Below are 19,065 nucleotides of genomic sequence, written 5' to 3'. Positions count from 1 at the left end.
GTTTAACTTACACAGATGCGCACAGACAAGAATGAGCGCTCACACCACTACCCCCTAAGATTATGCCTCTTTATTTGATAACATTACATTAAGAAATGTTTCATATTCTGGTAAATGTTTAGTTTATTTTTCTTTCGGTCCGCGGTTCAATGATACCGTTTTATTGTGCCGGAAATTATCCACGGACCAGCAATCTCCTCGTCGAGGAGGCCCTAACCCTGCAGATCATAGACAGAGAAAGCATAGGCCTACTGTATGCTTTGGGTACAGAACACAGTTGCATGTCCAGTGTACACGGAGAATGACTTGGAGTGTCTTGGAGCGGCCGCAACCCCGCAACTCCACTTCCAACGTCATGATTCTGACAGATACGCCCGACATTTCTGCTTTTTATCTGGTGGTGGTGGAGTTGACCAGACATCTGAGGCTTCAGACGTTACCAATTTGTCATCATCCATTGCGTCTGGCCTCTGAAAAAACTTTTAAGGCTAGTCTGCCTGGGACTGGCGATGTTTGAACCGCCTCACTCATTTGTTTGTTGTTTAACATGGACGTTTTAAGCATGCGCTTCCTATTTGAAATGCAGCATAGGCTATGCGTGTTGTTTAATAGCTTTCAAACGGTAGAGCCTTTAATATAGGCTTACATTTTAAGGCTTATTCTCAAATTCAGATTGCGTTAGGGGGACGGGATTATTAGTAATATTATTATACAATATTAAAACAACACTCATAGCCACATCAGATAGCTGCTCTATCATTTTGTAACACACATAATCTTTCCCTGGTGAAGTACTCTTAGGTCTGTTAAAGCTCTTTTCAGTTCAAATAATGAGAAATTTGTATCAATTGCACAGTGGTTCCACCATGGAACCATTTTCTTTTTCCTCATCCTGGTAGACTTACCTAAAGTCTCCTCTGCTGATTCATACAGTATGCCAGTGATCATAGAATTCAACTCTTCAACATCATCACTTATATGTGACATGATCCGCATCAATTTCCCACTTACTACCATACTATAAAGTCCCCAGTTGGCCTCTTTCAATTTCCATCTAGGGAACCAATTACCTTCTAAATGTACACGTTGGTCTCTCATCTTTGTCCAAATAGGGTAATGATCACTTCTTTCATCATTTAACTATCATTAAAAACCTCCCATTGGCTTCTCCCTGCTATTTCTTCTGACACTAGTTAGATCGATAGCTGACTCTGTCCCTCTGCCTACATCAAATCTTGTACTGTACCTCTCCCATCATTCAAACATACTAGATGGTGCTCATCCATGATGCTCCCATTTTCATCTGTTCTTGTACTGCCCCAAAGTGAGCTGTGCACATTAAAATCTCCACATATTATTACTTTACCATTTCCCCCTTCCCATATGTGACCCTGCCAGGCGAAACCAGTCGCTTTGGTAAAATTTACAAAATTAAGTTATTGTGCTCACATATCGGCCATTAACTGAGCTTTCCAACGATATGTATATGGAGGGTATTGCAAAAAGTATCGCTAAGATAACCACATCCAAAGTTGGCATGGTTCTCCTGTCACGATACGCCAGAAGAGGAGAAAATCACCTTTTTAAGTAAATTGTCACATGCGATAGTGTGAGGTTACAGCTATTATTAGCCTTACGGTAGCGTGTCTTTGAAGCGGATGACTGACTATGTCCAGTTTTATCAACCGAGTGAGTGTCTTTTTCTGCCCCCTAGTTAATACCTGGGACGGTCATAAGGTGTCACTATAGAATATAATTAATGTATTTCAGGGGAACTAAGGGGAGAGGAAGTTCTGTGTACACAGATTGTGGATAGGCCTACTTTGCGCTACATCAATGGAAAACTTCTCCTGGTCCGTAAAATGACGCCAGGATATTTCCTGAGGGTTTTCTGAAAAAATAGAAAACTTTTTTTTGTCAACGTCTACCAAAACCTTAATATCTAAGCCTCTAAAGCACCTAGAAACATGAAATAATAAAAAATTGTAAAGGTAAGAATCACAGGTTTTATTCCACCATGCTCCATTAGCACTACCATACCAACACATTTTTCGAAACATTCTCAAAATCATTATAATCATTATAATTCATCAAAATCATTATAAAGAAATTGTGTGTATGTCTGATTGATTGACGTGATTTTCAGCCAACCACAGTACATTTCGGTGGTTACGTGGTCTTAAACAAATCAACAAGACCCACCTCAACCAATGACAGTGAGTTAAATGCCACACTTGTCATGAAAACGATGACGCAAAAAGAATGCTGCTCTACACAGCAGCAACCAGCGGGAGATTCAATATTGCACTATGCAGCAACCGGCGGAAGATAGCCTATATGTCAATTTAAAATACTAATAGGCTACGTATGGTTACATTTGGAGAAAGGAACTGGATAGCGCTAGTAATGCAATACAACAAGCTAATCAACCACAAACCAGGCACTTTCAATATATGTGTAAGGAACTATAGATATTTAAGTGCAGTATAAAAACAGCTTTGTGTGGATGGAAATGTCAAGCATCATGCAAGGACATGTATCTGGGTATCATAGCACTCCAATAGTTGCCTGTATAAATTTAAAAAAGGAAGTAGGCCTAGCCTACAGACAATGCCAACCTAATAACACAGGTAATTAAATAATTGGAAAACCAGGCACCAGGCAGAGAACTATTAAAGTAGGCCTATATAGGCTTACATATAGACAGTTCCAACGAGTTCCACAAACCATTTATCAGCCTGAGTGGCCCACTAATTAGTCATTAGGCTAGGTCTACATATCAACATACTGTAAGACTAGCTTGTGCTAGTTTCCGCCTAGCAATAACGTCAATTCTTTAGCTCCGCTAACCTTTCTCTCTGCCTTCCATCCATGTAACAGCAAGCAACCACGCAAATCCGTCGACTGTCATAAATCCTGTAATTTTCCTCGAACTTGATCGCTTGTAGGGTCATGCCATTAGACGAGGGGGCCGCTCATTTATCCCCTCAATTCTGTAAATAGACTTGACCTGAAATCGGTTCATTGGATAAACCAGAAACACATCCCCCAGTCCCAGGAGGCTTTGCTTTCTAGCCTAGGCCTACGTTAATTTAAGAACAAACAAACAAATTAAATTGTCATTTTTTTTATTTGTGACCATGAAAGTTCTGTAACGCCTGAATAAGACAAAAATGAATTAAGATAAAAAAAAATGAAGGCTCGCCTACACAAAAATCAGCATGGGAGAGATGACTGTGCAGGGTAACCATGAATGACCTATAGACAGTGAGCGAGTGGTATAAATATTGGTTAGACTTCTGAAAACTTCAAAGTGTAGATCACAGAGATTTTCACGGAAAATTCATAATGAATCTCTCGCTTCGATGGCAGCGTACGGCTCACGGCCGCGACAGAGACTCTATGGGCCGGCCTGCACCGCACACATTCCTCGGCCCGCCCACCGGGAAAACTCCTGATCGTCCCGATTGTCACTCCGCCCCTGGATAGAATGTTGCGTCGTGCTAACCTGACCCTAGCCAGATGAATTTCGCTCCGCCTAGCTCCACTCATCCATCTGGAACCGATCCATTGAAGTGTTGCTTCAGAAGGCAGGGCCTAATCAAAAAATGCTTGCATATGATTGAATAAGCCACTTGTCCGTCATCTATTGACGTGCTACTTCAACCACTCACATTGAAGCCAACCCGTGACGCTAATAACAGTGTCACAGTCGCTTCTACGCTATGTCACATCTATGAAACTCCCGCCCTGCGTCCTGATTGGCTGAACCATAAAGTCGGTTGCAGAAATCACTCTCAATGGAAGAGGTCCCAGATGGATGTGAGTGAAGCTAGGCGGAGCTATAGCGGAACGAAATTCATCTGGCTAGGGTCAGGTTAGCGTCGTGCAGCATCCGGCGCGAATGGGCTAAAAGGCAAGTCTTTCACATTCATATTCAGTTACGTCTGCCAAGAACGATAGAGAGCTGACACATTGAGTAATGAGTAATGAGTAAATTTTAGCTCTACCGTAAAACCTTATAGCGGCGTGGACAAAGGGAATGACTGCTAATGTGTTGAATCTTCACCTAAATAAAGTCAGGGTTTAACAGTCAAAATGTATGTTGATCCGTGAAATTTGTTCACAATTAAGTGTAGACTGTATACTGTTGAATTATGCGAAAACATGAAATTCAACATTTTAACCCGTACCTTTGTTTATCCATAATAAACAAAACTACGGGTTAAAATGTTGAATTTCATGTTTTCGCATAATTCAACAGTATACAGTCTACACTTAATTGTGGCCTACTGGTTAGCACTTTGGACCTGTAACTGGAGGGTTGCCGGTTCGAACCCCGACCAGTAGGCACGGCTGAAGTGCCCTTGAGCAAGGCACTTAACCTCACTGCTCCCCGAGCGCCGCTGTTGATGCAGGCAGCTCACTGCGCCGGGATTAGTGTGTGCTTCACCTCACTGTGTGTACACTGTGTGCTGTGTGTTTCACTAATTCACGGATTGGGATAAATGCAGAGACTAAATTTCCCTCACAGGATCAAAAGAGTATATATACTTATACGTATACTTATACCTTCTAGCATAACGTTTGTTAACTTTTGACAGGGGTTGTAAAGATTAGCTACTTTGATTTTAGTTTTGTTAACCCATACTTCAATGATGACCACTTCAGTCTGTACATCAGTGTTTATAGCCCTAAAATGACACACAAGACTCTCTTCAGCCTTGTTTTTAAGCCAACCAAATAGAGCTAATTGGTTCATACCATTATGACTGGGGGGTGGGGGTTACCCAGCTCCCATACAAACAGACATGGACAATACATACATTGATGAACTTTTAAGTTTAAAAACATACATTGGAAACATAATTTACTACACAGATCACTACTAACTAAATATAAATCACAACACTACAATACATACCCTCACAATTACACACATTTCACTTTCCCAATCAGGGAACAAGTTACCCAATTGCAGGGAGTGAAAATGTGCGTGCGAGAGTGTTTCAGTGTTTGTGTGTGTAGGAGAAATATAGTCAGTTTAAATGATGCAGGAAGGGTTAGGCGGGTTGGGGAAAAGGAGGGACTACCTTTTCACATATATGAAGGAAGCTCTTGTCCTGGTGTAAACCGGTCAGGGTGTAAATACACCCACTATATTCTCTTGATTGGCTACCTTTTGCAATGTCCACTAAATGAGTAAATTGAAAACAAAGTGTTTGTGTTTGTGTGTGTGTGTGTGTGTGTGTGTGTGTGTGTGTTAAAGGGAGGAACACCACAATGATGACCCACAGAGGAGCTGTGAGTCCTGTGCTGAAGTTCCAGACTCCAGCCACTGGATCCTGGTGAAACCTGAAGTCTCAACAGTGGACAGCGTCTCCACCTACAGCCTGAGCTCTCCTGCAGGGAGCTATGAGTGCTCAGAGTCTGGTCTACGCTGGACGTGTGCTGGTCCAGTCACCCAGCGGTACCGCCTCAAAGACTGGCATCTCTTGGCTGATGAGCTGCCCCACATGCAGTACAGACCAGCTGGCCCTTCGATGGACATCAAGCTCATCTCAGGAGAGCTGGAGGAGATCCACCTGCCACATTTCCTCTGTTTGGGAGATAGCCAGTCTTATCTGAAGGATGCTGTGGAGGTTCTGCATAAGCAGGACAGTGGAGTTTCTATAGAGAAGTGTGATTTGAGTCGCTTCCATGCCAGGCTGGTGAACCCCTCCTTTTCTATCAAAGGGCTTTTTTACTCTCTAAAATCTTTTATCTTTTCTGGCAACAAGGAGAGTGAGAGGCCAATTGAGACCCATGCTGATGTGCTGGTTTATCGGAGCAGCATGTTACCCCTCACTTTTCACACATACCTCCTGCCAGTGAATCTAACACTTAAGAAGCTAGTGGAGGACCAGGAAAAATCGGAGGAATTCAGTGGTGTCAAACTGGCTATGCCCCGACCTGTGAGACCTCTTCAGATGAATGGCTTCTATAGCATAAAGACTGACTGCCAATCCAGAGTCTTTCCAGTAGCGCTGAACCTCATAGACAGCCATTTTGTTCCCAACTTCTCTGTGGTGCGCATTAGCAAGGCTGTCGACTTCAACATAGAGCTCTACAGCTCTGGAGACAAACAGCAAGTCTGGGAAGCAGATATCTTGGGAATTCAATGCTCGAAAAATCCCCTGCAGGACAATGTGAACACCTCTACTGAAGATCCTGACTCTGCACTCTCACACACTGCTAACGTCCAGACCTCTGTGGAAGGAAGTATGGAGCTAGTGCTGTACATTGCTTGATTGTATATGTTGCTTGATTTTTTTTTTGTTTATGTCCTTCCTCTCTTTTGTTTGTTGCTGATGTTATGTCTCTGCCTTAGTGTCCACTACCAGCACAGAGGAGATGCCCTCTGGCTTCTCTAGCCCAGTCCAGCCATCCATTACGGCTCACACTGGTGGAGTTGCTGTGTCCCCCAATCTCTACGGCAACACCTTCAATGCACCAGTACAAATACTCAGTACGAAATTTCAATCACATATTTTTGTGTTCATTCAATGCACCAGTACACATGCTGGGAAATGCTGGTATGAAATTTCACACACATAATTCTGTGTTTATTAACAGTCTGCATTTTCCAAAACTGCCGTTTTGCAACTACTGTACCATTTGTTAAATGACAACATTTGGCTACCATTTTTTAAATGACAACATTTGACTACCATTTGTTAAATGACAACATTGTTGAATGATCTCTAACATTATCTCTCTCTCCCTCCCTCCCTCATGCTCTCCCTCTCTCTGTCTCTTTCTCACACACATTCACCCACCCCCCCTCTCCCTCACTCTATCTCTCTCTGTCTCTACTTCTCTCTCTCTCCCTCTTTCTCTCTCACAGGTCAAATTCCACCAAAGTGAACTTTGAGATGTTGCTAAAAATACTCCTCATTAGGTTGCTCTAAATGGCAATCAAATAATTTGTTTTGAAATTAGATTTTCATTCAGGGCTCTACACTAACATTTTTTTTCAGGAGCACTTGTGCGCCCAAGTTAAAAAATTTAGGAGCACAGACAAAAATTTGGGCGCACAGTCAGTTCTATACTTAACTTACACATAATCTAACATTATACTGCAGCTAACAGTTAAAACATGCTAGTGCACCAATTTCGAATATTAAGAATGACTGACAACATTTAGGCTACAGGAAACAGGATTTTAAAGATCAGTGCCTACTTTATTTTCAGTCTGTTCCTACATTTTGTTAATGTAAAATAATATAATACCATATTTGCATTTAGCCTGTATATCAAGTATCCTGCCAAATGTAGGCTAATTTATTTATTTGTGAATCCATCGATAGCTAAATCAAATATGCTGACTGCATACTGCCTAATACTACTACTAAAACAGTCTCTTCCACCAAACCCAACATAGGCTAATCAAGGATATATGTTTTATACTTTTAGTTTTTATTTGAAATATCTGCATTGATGGGGAAAGTAGGCAAACGTTAGGCCTACTTTCGTTTTGCACTTCAGCTTGTATTCGGTGTAAACAAACAAGCATGCGTGGAAGCCTGGAGTTGTAGCGTTCTATCATACCTTTGAATAAAATGGGAGTATTATGGGAGGCTACTTTTGTGCCGGTTCGCTACAGCTATATTTAGCATATTCCAGCCAATACGTCAACTGGGCTAAAAGGCATGTTAGGTTACCTTTCCTTCTCTCACTGCATTCTCAGAATCTCATCCTGTTCCTCCTATATCCAATGAATTCGGTGGATAGAAGAACTAATTTCTTCAATCTTTGCATCTTGGCTGGCTAGTCTAACTTTCCGCTTTTTCTGCGCGCTCTTGGATTTGATAGAAGCGACTACTAGCGAGTCACAACGCGAAACTGCTAACGTTGATGGGAGGTGTAGTTTTTATGCTGCATTCGCGACGTGATTCTATGGTTTGCACCAGTAATGTTTCTCGATGTTGCGGTGTATTTTGTAGACAAACATTGACATGGTTAGAAGTCATTCGCACCAGTGCGCCTAAATATTTTTTGCACTCGCACGGCATCATTTTTACTCGCATGTGCGAGTGAAATGGGCGCACTGTAGAGCCCTGTCATTGAATTAGAATTATATTAAGATTTCATCAGGTGCTATTACTGTACTGCTTAAAGAATGTTGTCATGCAGTCATCTTTGTATGTGGTATTCAGTGCAACCTCAAATGTCACCAGCGCAATAAGTAGAACTGTCTCTACTGTATTTTTAAATGAATGGTGGTGTTGTTTTTGTTTGTTGCTGTTGTTGTTGTTAATGTTAGATACTATTTTTGGCAGTGACTGTTTGATGTCAGTGCAGCACAGGGCACGTTATTGTTTGATAGCTGATAGATAATTATGTATAACATATACTGTATGTATAAAGTTCTGATTTTCTTCAGACACGGTCATTGTCCTTGCTCTAAGCAGCGTTTTAGGCTACTTTTTGAAATATGCCACAGGTTTTAATGAATTCAATAAGGCTTAACAAGATATTGTTTTGTTCTGAAACATTAAAGTGGAATGATGCATTTTTTTATCTAACTACTGTATTTCCATTTTCAACTTAATAAAAAAATGACTCAATAAATAAAACCTATAGCTTCAGTCATTTGAAGAAATACTCATATTATATTGTGTCTTTGCTGTGAGGGTTGTTGTATTTAGTGGTATTTTTTTCTCTTTGAAAAAAAAAAACAGATTTTGTTCAGCGGTGCCCAAACATGTGCATACAACTGAGCATGACATGTACTGTATAACAGGTATTTTGTCTTGTTAGAATTGTTAGGGTGAGTAGTAGAATGAATCAAAGGGCAACACTAGATATGAATACGGGCAAACACTAGATATGAATACACATTATACATTACCAATACCATCTAAAAAAGACGCGGAAGTCAGCACTCCAATGAGAGCTCAAGAATCAGTCGAATCGCAAACAGCCGTTCCGTTTAAAATGTTACTTAATGTAACTTAAAAAGGTTTGTTACCCCACGTTTTTGAGTTAACTTGACATAAAATTAATTTTGATGTAACTTATCTTTCTTAGTCAAGTCAACTGCAAATTTTACATAGACTCTTGTTGTGTCAAAAAAGCCATGTAAGTTAACTTGATTAATTTACATGTTGTTTTAAAATAAGATCATTAGTTGAAATAAAATTGTTCAGACACATATTTTATTAGTTTTTATTAACTTTTAAAAACTTTTATAAACTTAATTTTTTCAAAGAGAGGATGCACATCACAATATCAAAGAAAAAAACAAAAACTAACTAATAATACACAGGTGGATGCACAGCACATTAAATTTGGGGGGCAAACCCATTATGCTACATTAGAAAAAAATCTGAAAACACACATAAAAACAAATCAAAACTGAGGACCAAGTCCAAGTTCTACGGAAGGTTGTTGTACTACTCTTTACCAAGGAGCCTGTTTCGGAGACCATGAACATGTGAAAAGCAGCTACAATGTTCATGTGAAGAGGAGCTCCCGCCAATGTTCAAGAACAGCTTTTATAGTACTTCAAACGTGAATTTTAGATGCTTCGGGTAGTCCATAGACACCCATCAGTCCAAAGAGTTCAAAGGCCTTTGGAATATTGGAAATGTCCATGACGATAAACTGTTCCTCCAAAACAAGACATATGTCGTTGATTTTGTAGAACCACACATTTGCTGCTGTCCTCATACACAATCAGGATCCCCACACTGGTTTCTTTTAACCCATTTACTCCTAAAATGGCTGCTAAAAACGCCTATAGAATCCTATGGCATTCTAGACTAAATAACCTTATCTCCTTTTTTCTGAAAAAATACTAAGAATTGTCAACGTCTACCAAAACCTTAATATCTAAGCCTCTGTACACCTAGAAACATGAAATAAAAAGCATGCTGCGCTACGCAGCAACCAGCGGGAGATTCAATGTTGCGCTATGCAGCAACCGGCGGGAGATAGAATGTTGCGTCGTGCAGCATCCAGCGTGAAGACATCTTCAACTGGACCAGTTGGCTGAAAAACAAATCACCAGAAAGGTGAATATTTAACTCACCACCAGGACATGCTTTTATTCTATTACAGTTTAGAACAGTTATAATCTGCTTAGTTCAAATACAATGTTACATGCTTTATAAAATGATGAGTGTCCATCAGTAGAGCACGTCCTTGTATTTCAACCAGTGCTTCCAAATCACATTTGAGGTAATTTGCTGAGCCTTTAAACCTACCTCACAGGTCTTTAGAATGCTGGAAGAATCTTGGCGAAGGAAGTGGGGCATGCCAAGCAAGACTGTTGTTCGCTTATTCTGGTTGGAATCCTGAAATGCAAAAGGAAACACACAAACGCCTACATTACGATACACAATATTATTCAGATCTGAATGAGGACTTTCTATGAACACTGTAGATATGCTTAGGTAACTTTTACCCCCTATACTGTATCTGTGATGCATACATTGCAATGGAGTCACAGTGTGATGGTCTGTGTGTGCGTTTTTGTGTGTGTGTGTGTCAACCTGTGATGTATGAACTGTATGTGTGTGGCCCTCTGATTGTTGAAGTATGATGAGTGCTTATGTATGATGAGCAAACTAAGTCAATCATGATGAAAAGCATTACCGTAAAACTCCAAATAATAGCCCGGGCTTTTATTTTCCCAAATCGCCAAACTGCACCGGCTAGTATTAGAGACCGGCGTCTATATGAGACAGGCCTTTAATTCTCTTTACACAAAACTTTTCCTCTGTAAAGGTGGAAAATATTATCAAATTAATTATTTCAAACACACTGAATGTCTACCTATATGACTAGGCTATCTGATGACAATTACGGATCATCATTCATTTAGTGTTGAGATGTTCATTGAGTGAGATACAGTAAGATCCAAATAGCGGCGATAGCCAGAACAGATGAAACACGTTTTAATTAAACGTAATCTACAAAGAGATTGTATCACACTGAAAGGTCATATTTTGTCACTAGCAAATAGCCTATATCGGTCCTTTGTCAAATACAGTTGCATTATCAGCCCTGACCAAAACCGTTCATGAATTATTTATGCAAAAGTGGAACGTGCTTAATGTTTAATTCTCCCTCCTTTTTCGGCACGAATGAAACAGCACGAGAGAGCATGAACCATATTGTTTCTCCTGTTTTGTATTTGCCAAATTTGTCAACAGTCTAGGCTACATTCAAATCATAGCCTACTTTCAGGCGCGCGTGAACATATTTTTGACCAGGGGTGCTGAACAACAAAATAATCATGGATGTCCGAGGATTTCTCCCCCAGCATATGATTTGAATTTAGACGGCTAAATACGCCATTTCACCGCCGTGTATGAGTAGTTCTAAGAGTGAGACGTTTTATAATGCCCTGGGCAGCCACATTCCACTGCAACTATGCGCAGCACTTGCCACTCCGACTCATCAATAAAAACTGTGCGCGCACACACCAGTCCCATAGAAGCGCACTTGACTTTACATCATTAACCTATTTCAATAGGTTATATAGCCAGAGAATGTCCGTAGACGGGCTCTGATATAGCCTAGTCTAAGGTAAATTCCTTTTCTGACTTCTTTCTCTTTATCGCCATGGCATTTAGAATAAAGAATAACGTTTGCGAACCGTTCTGGTTTGTTGCCAGCATAAAAACAAGCTTACCATCGGCCTATCCGCAAATTAACACAAGGGATGAATTGAATGATGAGGAAGTCGGACATATAGGCATAGTTCATATTGGAAAAAAAGTTATACAATTTGGAACTCTAGCTTTTCCCCACCGCAGTCTTTTAATGGCATCTAATCATAACGTGCGCAGTCTGCGCCATACTTAAGCCCAAATCACACCCAAGATTCGCAACGAGATGAGCAGCAACTTCATGCAACATTCTAAAATCTTGCAACTGTGACCAGACATGTGAATGCTTTGCGACGGCTTGTAACGACATGCAACATCTAATTCACACTGCTGTAACCTCCTTTCTGTAACGGTTTTGTGTCATTGCGAATCTTTAAAGGGGTGATAGAATGATGATATAGGGTATTTTGTGCTGGTCCTTAAGGTCTCTGAATAGGGTGTGTAACATTGGTTGGGCTGAAAATGGCATATGTGCTGTTCTATGCGCCCTAATGCAAGCCTGGTTAAAAGCCCTAGAATAAAACGAGAGGTTTTCTTCCTTTTATGGTATGCTCATGAATATTTAGATGACCTGCGTGCTGATTGGTTGGTTTACAACGAGCGAAGCTCCGGAGCAAAGATGCAAACATGGCCGACAGCACTCACTGAAACAGCCAAGGTGGAAATACTATGGAGACATAGGTGTTGAACAGCATATTTGAGCCTGAATCAGAGGAAGAATCTGAAATAGTGGAGCAACCAGTCGCCCATAGATTGGAAATGACTACTTCAGAGTGGTAAGTTTTGTCATTTACTTGAGTTTGCCACACGTAGCCCAGTTAGCTAGCTGTAATACTCGCATGTTAGTGTCGTAGACTAAGCTAAACATTGTATCAGGTTCGTTTTTAGCATTGTTAGCAACAGAAGTTATTCATTTGCACACAAACAAATGTTTTACAACTTGTACCCTTGTGCAATTTTTGTCAAGATGTCCAGTTAGAAACTAGCTGAAAAGTTTGTAGCCCGTCGTGGGCAGTTCAGGCTATGCTGTAGTGAAAGGAGTGCTGCTTGCAAGGAAAGTACTCGTTTTAGTCAGTAAGTATATTCTCCTGGTGAATAGGTCATCTGATTAGGAGTTACATACATTATTGTAGTGGTAATATGCGATCTTACAACAGGACGTCCAGTTAGCTGGGCAGGAGCTCTGTGCAGTTCGTAGGCTATAACGTTATTGCTGAAGTGAAACGAGTAGCCTACTGCTCGCGTCAATGAAAATATTACGTTTGTGTCAGTAGGTCTAATGTACTCGTGTAACTACTATACTGCTGATTAATTCATCTGATTATCGAGATTTTTACGTTCTTTCCATGTAGTAATGTATGATCTTACAACGGGACGTCCAGTTAGCTGGGCAGGAGCTCTGTGCAGTTTGTAGCCTATGGCTGAAGTGAAACGAGGTCAACGAAAATATTACTAGGCCAATTTGTGTCAATTCAAAAACACTTATTTATCCCCAAGGGGCAATTTACATAGTAGGCTACTTAAAATACAGTAGGTACAGTCAGTGTAATCTTGTAACTATCCTGCTGACATCTGATTGAGATTATTACCTTCTTTCCCTGTAGTAGCCTAATATGTGATCTTACAACTCTGGTAACTAAAACTGGAGACATTTGCTACTTTGTGCTACCTGCTCATTCAAAATTACGAAATAACAGCAGGGAAATTATGTTTGTTTTTACAGGTTATTAAAAGAATGACCCAGGTTCCTGAGGAGCTGACCTGAATGACCATCATGGCCTCAATCCGTTGTGCCTCTATATTCTTTGCAAAATGCAATGAATATTTACAGAGCTGACCATGGCCGTTTGAGAATCAGAGGAATGGAAAGGTGAGGACAATCTGTTACAAGTGTTAGCAGTTACAGTATATAAATAAAATATTTTTAACCAATACACATTCATTATTGGTTCAGCATATTGCAAAAACACAGTTTGATCAACACCACAAAATGATACATGTTCAGCAACAGCATCCTCCATGGAAGGTCTGTCTAGCTGAGCACACAAGTCCTGGGGCACAGGAATCCGCTGGACGGCATCCCAGTAAGGAAGAGGGTCTTTGATGATCTCGAAGAGGACAAGAAAAAGGACTTATATTGGATACTGTAATACAGTGCATTGTAGGCTGTATACTGTACAATAAACAAATTGTATGGCCCTGAACATTGTGCTTTGTTTACAGTACTGATGATGATTTTGACACCAGTAGCATCAGGTCTAAGACAGCCTGTTGTGTGTGAATCGATAAGTTCTTTTTAGTGCCTATACTGTTGCACATTTTGATTTGTTGTTTGTAATAAAAACATATTTATTAAACTTACAAATTTGGCAAGTTTGTACATAGTTTCTCCTTGGCGGTCTTCTGTTGTGGGGACTCCGCATTCTCATTGAAGTGCATGGCTGCTAGATAAAACCTAAACCAAACAACAGAAATGTTGTAACAAGTGAAAGTCACTTTTGCATGCACACACAAAGCTGTTAACTCACAGCAAAAGCATTTGCTAATATTCTAAGCTCCGCAAGATGCCACACTTAGAGCATCTGTTTGGCATGCTGCCGTTCTTGTAATGTTCTAAAATAAGAACGTGCAAATAAATCTAATCTTGTATCTAGACAACACGGTTTTCAACATATCGACTAGATATCATTTGAATTGATAACGTGAAGTTGTTTCCACTTCTGACGTCAAAAACGTATGTGTTATATGGGTATGGGTTATATTACAGCTTAGCAACCAAACTATCGTGTTACTCAGCTTCAGTTAGCTACTGTATCTTGCTGAGAACATAACCTGTCAGAGATCTCGACAAACATGCATAGTAAAATGTAGGTTAACATGACAACACAGGTTGTATCCGAATGACACACAGGAAAATTAAATAGCCTTGCCAATGAACTAAATCACACATTCTACTTGCTAGATACACGTTAGCATGGCTAATAACTGCTTAGCGACAACATAATACTTACAGCATGCGGTTGTGATGACCTTACGGTCGGAACAGCCCCTCGTTTCAGTAACAGCAGCTTAGCAAATCCTGCTTAACTGTACAAGGTTTTGAAAACTGCCTTCGGTGAAATGTTTTGCAAATTAATAACAGAGTGTCGAACTTTGCAGGGATCTTCTTCTGGTAGAAAAACATTATCCATGCCCCTCGAACTTTTGAATCCTTGGGAAGACTATGGAAAGTCTCAGCTTTCTTTGTAGCCTAAGTTTCAACCTGGAACACTGCATTTACGACCGTGCATCATTTTCGATATCCTTGAAGAACTCTCTGCTTCAAGGATTCCTGTGGAAGTAAACGAGCAGGCAGCTAAACTAGTGTTTGTCTCATCTTCGCTCCAGGAAGGAGGTGTCGGTGGGGTTTTGAAGTTCTCTGTATGTCCATTTCACCCACTGAACTATCACTATTCATCTATGACAAAGTAAACTCGGTTTTGCATTCTATGACCCCTTTAAACAGACGATCTGACAGGTTTTAGAATATTAAATACAACCCGAAACTAAAAAACAGACCAGGCCTCTACTGGAGACCGGCCTTTAAACCAAACCTGTAGCCACGCCAGGCGTTTTCAAGAGACAGGCGTCTCTTAGGGACTCGGCGATTATTTGAAGTTTTACGGTATGTGTGTGTGTGTGTGTGTGTGGGTGTGTTTTGTTTGTATATCAGTGGCTCTCAATGATGATGAAATGCAGTGTATGGTAGAAACTGTGTGTGTGTGTGTGTGTGTGTGTGTGTGTGTGTGTTAACCTGATGAATGAACTGTATGTGTGTGCTCCTCTGATTGTTGAAGTATGATGAGTGTGTGCGAGTGTGTAGTACTTGTTGAAGTATGATGAGTGTGAAGTCAATCATGATGAAAAGCATTATGTGTGTGTGTGTGTGTGTTGTGTGTGTGTGTGTGTGTCTGTGTGTGTGTGTTGTGTGTGTGTGTGTGTGTGTGTGTGTGGATGTGTTTTGTTTGTATATCAGTGGCTCTCAATGATGATGAAATGCAGTGTATGGTAGAAACTGTGTGTGTGTGTGTGTGTGTGTGTGTGTGTGTGTGTGTGTGTGTGTGTGTGTGGATGTGTTTTGTTTGTATATCAGTGGCTCTCAATGATGATGAAATGCAGTGTATGGTAGAAACTGTGTGTGTGTGTGTGTGTGTGTGTGTGTGTGTGTGTGTGTGTGTTAACCTGATGAATGAACTGTACTGTATGCTCCACTGATTGTTGAAGCATGATGAGTATGTTTGTGTGTGTGTGTGTGTGTGTGTGTGTGTGTGTGGATGTGTGGATGTGTTTTGTTTGTATATCAGTGGCTCTCAATGATGATGAAATGCAGTGTATGGTAGAAACTGTGTGTGTGTGTGTGTGTGTGTGTGTGTGTGTGTGTGTTAACCTGATGAATGAACTGTACTGTATGCTCCACTGATTGTTGAAGCATGATGAGTATGTTTGTGTGTGTGTGTGTGTGTGTGTGTGTGTTGTATAGTTAGAGGTACAGTATGTGAGTGTAATAATCAGATATGTCATCATGTGTTATGTGTTATGTGTAATCAGATATGTCATCATGTGTTATGTGTTATGTTTCTCCAGGCTGTGGACTTGTTCCTTCACAGACAAGAGCTGTGCTGCGATAGCGTCAGCTGCCAGATTAAACTCCTGCAGTTTGAAGGAGCTGAACCTGAGTGCCAATGAGCTTCATGATGCAGGAGTTCAGCATCTCTCAGATCTCCTCAAGAATCCCCACTGCAAACTGGAGAAACTAGTGTGAGTCTGAACACACAACAACAAATCTGTGTGTGGGGGGAGAACCCAGTGATGAGTGTGGGTGGAGGGGATTCATAGGGAGTAGTTTGTGTGTGTGTGTGTATGTGTGTGTGTGTGTGTAGTGATACCAATATCTTGTGATTGATTGTGATCATTGAGTCACATTGTAATGTACAGTATAGTGTGTGTGTGTGTGTGGAGGAGTGCCCTTTAATGGTTGTTTAAGAGGTGCAGTTTTACTACTATTACACATGCTATGCACATGCACATACTATCCGTGTAGCAAACTAAGTCAATCTTGATGAAAAGCATGTGAGTTTGTGTGTGTGTGTTTGTGTGTGTGTGTGTGTGTGTGTGTGTGTGTGTGTGTGTGTGTGTGTGTGTTTGTTACATCAATAGAGGTATGCACTATATATCTGTGATACATACATTGCAATGGAGTCACAGTGTGATGGTCTGTGTGAGCATTTTTGTGTGTGTGTGTGTGTCAATCAGGATGCTTCAGGTAGTTCGCTGTCCTACCTGCCCATATGGACCGCACGCTCCTAGAAGCGTAGGCTGTGTTCTTTCCGTGCATCAATGTAGACAATTTCTTACTATCGCGAACTCTTGTCAGGGGAGGTCATTCATTTTGGGTGTCACCTATGACTTAAACAGATAGCCTTCTATGCCACCCGATGTAGGCTACTATTATTGTTACAGTTTTTAATCAATGCAACTAACATTATGTGTAAAGCGACGCAATATAAACCGTAGCCTATGCAATTTATTATCCCGTCTGTTATGACATGTACAACAATGTTTTTCATTTCAATTTGCGACGGAAGGTTTTGACTGAGCGTGTTGGCATAAAAAAAAATAATAATATCACTGTCATCATTGCGAACTGTTGAGTAAGAGGGTCAGTCTGTTTGTGACGCACAGACAGCCTTTCAGCCTATTTTGCTTAGGCCTCACTTTTAACGACAGTAGGTTGTGAGTGTATGTTGACAAAAAATAACCATACAATTAAAATAGTCAACTTAAAACTTTGCTATAAAATATTATTAATTTATAGCACAAAACCATAACCAATAGGCCTACCAGAACCTCGCATATTAGCGTCATGATTTGTGTGCGTCTATTTGGCAAGGCCACTAGCTGTCATGGATGCGTTGTTGCTAAAGGAAGGCAGGTGTCAAAAGTTAAAAAATAAATGGAGATGGGCAGCTGTTGGAAATGGGGGAGAACTAACAAGCCATGGTGTAAAGAAATTAAAGTGCCAGGGGTTTGCTTTTGCGCGGTTCGCTGCAAGAAAATTGTTTATGGATGCAATAGGAAAACGTTTTAGCACGCCACCAATCAGAAGACCGCCATAAGGTTAACGTTTGTGCACTTCAGGACATCTTACCTACCTGGTGCAACTAGCCACCACGACAGAGGTAGGCTATGTTTATCTATGGCTGACCGTTTTTACGTTTAGAAAGTAGGCTACGCATGTTCTTTCATAGCGCAACACGACCTGTCCCTCACCATATCGCAACCTCTTGTCAACCTTATACAATCTGTTGCTGAAGACAACATATGAACAATATCTAGAATGTTCTGGTTCGTTACTTTGATGAGGAAATGGGAAGTCTTGCAAACTTGATTTTATAGATTTTACTTGGTGTTGAATTGCATATTAACAAGAAAAAAATCTCCCCTTTAAACACTTTTGGCCTGAAGTAATTAAATAAGAGTGTGTTAAAGCCTTTCTACAATATTGCTGCAGTAGAAAAGAACAGCAATGGCTAATCAGCAATGGTCAGGGATGGTACTAAAATATATTTTTGTTCATTAGGAAAACTCTATCTCAATCAAGAACACTCTCAATTGGCCTTATTCACATGGCGGCCATTGGCGGCTAAAACGAGGCTACAGGGTACACAAACCATAGGATTGTTATGTTCTATGCATTCACCTGTAGGTGGCATTAATTATATAGTAAGTGTACCCTGTAGCCTCGTTTTGGTTTAAACAGTGGCCGCCGTGTGAATAAGGTGAATACTCCCTTTACTTTGCTGTTTGCATCTTTTTGTACATTAAAAACCAATAGGTCGCGATCGCAAAAGGGGTGCTATCTCTATAGGTAGATATGAACAACGTATGATTTATGGCCTGAAAAAAGTTCAGTCAAACGATTTTTTTTTTCACTTTAATCCCTGAGTATGGTGGTCATCCATACAGCAGTGTGTGCAGCAGGTGTCCTTCCGATCTTCTGGACGTCACCCGGTGGTATCCCCTTCCCTTGCTGCTGCAGGAGAAACCTCTGGGAGCCGAAGTAGAGCTGCCAGGTTGTTATCGCCGGGAACTGTCGCAGCCACGCTGCCCACAGCTCAGCAAACCGCTCTTCTAATGCCCCCACCAGGAGAGGGGTAGCCTCCTCCCACAGCTCAGCAAACCGCTCTTCTAATGCCCCCACCAGGAGAGGGGTAGCCTCCTCCCAACCGTCCGCTTTAGCAGATCTTTTGGCTCCATTTTCCTCTCAGAGCATCTCAGCATCTCTCAGAGCTCCTCAAGAATCCCCACAGAAACTAGTGTGAGTCTGAACACACAACTACAGATCTGTGGGGGGGGGGGGGGGGGG

At 40.9% G+C, this 19,065-nt stretch overlaps 1 protein-coding gene and 1 long non-coding RNA gene across 2 annotated transcripts in view; one reads left to right on the top strand and one right to left on the bottom strand.

The window, feature by feature from the left end:
• Positions 1–19,065, top strand: part of LOC121700216 — a 1,725,899-nt gene that overhangs the window by 1,698,954 nt on the left and 7,880 nt on the right.
• LOC121700313 lies at positions 13,628–15,158 on the bottom strand. Its single transcript, XR_006027176.1, has 3 exons — positions 14,672–15,158; positions 14,023–14,115; positions 13,628–13,768 (listed from the first exon to the last, which is right to left on the bottom strand). It is a non-coding gene; the product is annotated as an uncharacterized LOC121700313 (long non-coding RNA).

Source organism: Alosa sapidissima, chromosome 24, assembly GCF_018492685.1.
Source record: "Alosa sapidissima isolate fAloSap1 chromosome 24, fAloSap1.pri, whole genome shotgun sequence".
Taxonomy (NCBI): domain Eukaryota; kingdom Metazoa; phylum Chordata; class Actinopteri; order Clupeiformes; family Clupeidae; genus Alosa; species Alosa sapidissima.
Note: the sequence above shows the minus strand (reverse complement) of the source record. Positions and strands in the feature narration are given on the sequence as shown.